The following is a 3300-nucleotide window of genomic DNA, read 5'->3' on the forward strand; positions in this document are numbered from 1 at the left end:
GATTCGGCTTCTTCTCTTGCTAGTAAGGTTGTTGTTGGAAGCCTGGAGGGGCCTATGCTCTTTGATTTCCTTGACCACTCCAAGAGAAATTGGGATGGTTCCTCCAACTTGCATTATAGTTATTACTATAAGGGTTATTTTGAGGCCTAGAATTATTACCCATATAATTAATCTGTTCATTCTTTATGCTAAGACCGTAGGGTAAACATTCTAGATTGTTTATTCCTCCTCCATTCGTATCACATTGCATCACCGGATGTACCTATGTAGAAACATATAAACCAAAAATTTTCTTATTTAAATGTTCTATCTAATTCAATAACATGGTGACTTCATCTAAATTAAAGACATTGGCTATTTTCGTCGGTTCGTCCTCATGAGTTGTCACTGATAATTATTTAGTGTCATTCCATCTATGGATTCATAAGCCGATTCGGGTGTTTTATTATTAAGTGTACCACCGGCTGCTGCATTGATCAATTGCCTAATTGAGGGATTCAAACCATTGTAAAAGGTTTGAACTTGTCCCCATAGGGGTAACCCATGGTGAGGGCACCGTTTCAATAAGTCCTTATACCTCTCCCATGCATCATATAGGGTCTCTAAATCAATCTGAACGAAGGAAGAGATATCATTCCTCAACTTAGCTGTCTTAGCTGGTGGAAAGTACTTTAGTAGGAATTCCTCATTCATTTGATCTCATGTAGTGATGGAACCTCGTGGTAAAGAATTCAAACACCATTCAACTTTGTTCCTCAACGAGACAAGGAATAACCGTAGGCGAATGGTGTTGTCAAAAATGCCATTTATCTTGAAAGTATCACAGACTTCTAGAAAATTAGCCAAATGAATATTTGGATCTTTGTCTCACAAGCCATCGAACTGAGCAAATTATTGTATCATCTAAATAGTGTTCGGCTTCTGTTCAAAATTATTTACAGTAATATTGAGTCTCATAATACTCGATTCAGCCCTAGTTAGATTGGGCTTGGCATAATCGTACATAGTACGAGGAACAAGATTTGGATCTGCAAGATTTGCAACAACTGCAGGAGGTAAAGGATTATTCTGGTTATCACCCATCTTATCAATAATAATAATGTCTTGTTCGTCTATTATATTCTGTCGAATTTGCCTTGCTTCTCTACGGTCTCTGGGAGCTATACTTTCAATTTCACTATCAAATAATAATGGTCCTGGTGGGTTTCTTTTAGTCATAAACTAAAGGAACTTGCCAGAAGCAAATAAAAGAAAAAAAAATTATAATGTAAAAATTAAACTAAAAACAAAACAGAACAAAATAAAAATGGTTAAATTAATTAAAATAGTGTTACTAATATTTTAGTCCCTAGTAACGGGGCCAAAAACTTGATGGTCACTAAACTACCTATAAATACGACAAAGGCAAGCACACCAATCGAACAATAGTATAGCTGTGGTGAGTAGGGAATATCGTATCCATGAGGACTAAAAGTACTAGTAACTACTATTTTTCTATTATTTAGCCAACAAATTGGAGTGATTGTTTTTAATCTAAAATTACTAAACTAATCTTACTTAAGCACGCAACAGACAATGAAATAGGAAAATAATTAAAGATAACTAATGAGATATGGACAATACCTAGGAAGGAATCCACTTAGACTTCATCTATTATTATGAATTTGAATTAAATGATTTATTCACTTGTGTATTGATCCATAAAAATCCCTAAATTATGTTAATATCTCTTTCGAGAGTAAGAATAACTGACTCTAGGTTGATTAATTGAAATCTCTTTCTAATTAAAACCCCTATTGTCTCATTAAATCGATCTATGGATTCCCCTATTAGATTTGGCTCTAATCTAGTAGATTTATGTCGTCCTATTTCTAGGATTGCATGCAACTTGACTCAATTATGCTAGATCTACTTTTAAACAGGGACTTTTGCTCCACTGAAGTAAGCACATGAAACATGAAATAATATCGCGAAAATATTAAAACAAGAAATAAGCATACATAATTGAGAAAAATAATTAAGAATTTATCAAGTAAATTAGATATCAAATAATAATATTCATCATAGGTTTCATCCTCCCTAGGTATCTAGGGAATATAGTTCATAATCCTGAATAGAAACATCTCAAAGTTAGGATAACCACAGGACATAAAGAAACTCAATAAAAATTCAAAAGAAATTAAACGAAATTCTTCAATCTTGAAAGAGATCCGCTTCCGAGTTGATTCTGATGGCATTCTTCGAGTGTTTTCTTCGATCTACTCTGATTGCTCCCTTAGGTTTTCTTTCAATTGGTATTTATAGACTTTAGAATACTTAGAAAGCCTAAAAATGGGTTTTTCCGCGTATTTGGGAAGTAGGGTACAAAATCGACATGGACTGACACATGAGCGTGTGGCCAACCTGTATGGCTTATACAGGCGTGTGGCCAGCCCGTGTGGAAATGCCCAGGCCGTGTGGATCTTAAAAATAGCTCTATTTGTCCAATTTTGGCTCGTTTTTCACTCCTTTCACTCCCAAATGCTTTCCTAAGTACAGAAACATGAATTTAAAGGACTAGGAGAATCAAATTCACTAATTTGCATAATTAATCATCCAAAAATGCATTAAAAATGGGATTAAAATATGTTACTTTTATAGCTTATTAAGACTCGATAGCTCATTTTCTAAAACCACTTGACCTTAGGGTCATACCACTTGTACTTAATAACTCACTTATATAACATAAATTATCAAATCAAACCTTTTCAAAACCATATTTGACTCGTAAATATTAAATAATAATATTTATGAACTTACTTGTCGAATTTGGTGGCTTCGAAACCACTGTATCTGACACAACTGAAAAATAGGCTGTTACAATTAAATACGATTTCTTAAAGGATTCTCAATGATTGTTGCACCGTTGACAAAAATACTTTAGAAAGATGTAAAATTTGTTTGGTCCGATAAATACCAGTAGAGTTCGATCAGTAGAAAGCAATGTTAATCGAAGCCCATGTATTAGTTCAACCAGAGTTCAGCAAAGAATTTGTGATTTATAGTGATGTTTCACTTAATGGTTTGAGTCGTGTTTTGGTGCAAAAAGGAAAAGTTGTAGCTTATGCTTCCCATCAGTTGAAACCGTACGACAGAAACTACATGACACACGATTTGGAGCTGACAGCTATTGTGTTTCTTTTAAAAATTTTGTTACACTATTTATATAGAGAAAAATGTCACATTTTTACAGATCAAAAAAGCTTAAAATACTTGATGTATCAATAAGAATTGAATTTGCGATAGCGTAAATGGTTGGAG

The 3300-nt window shown here is 33.8% G+C and overlaps 1 non-coding gene across 1 annotated transcript; it reads left to right on the forward strand.

The window, feature by feature from the left end:
* The first annotated feature begins 538 nt into the window (after positions 1–538).
* Positions 539–645, forward strand: LOC121205176 (small nucleolar RNA R71). Its single transcript, XR_005900261.1, has one exon. It is a non-coding gene; the product is annotated as a small nucleolar RNA R71 (small nucleolar RNA).
* The last annotated feature ends 2655 nt before the right edge of the window (positions 646–3300 follow it).

This window comes from Gossypium hirsutum, chromosome A08, assembly GCF_007990345.1.
Source record: "Gossypium hirsutum isolate 1008001.06 chromosome A08, Gossypium_hirsutum_v2.1, whole genome shotgun sequence".
Taxonomy (NCBI): domain Eukaryota; kingdom Viridiplantae; phylum Streptophyta; class Magnoliopsida; order Malvales; family Malvaceae; genus Gossypium; species Gossypium hirsutum.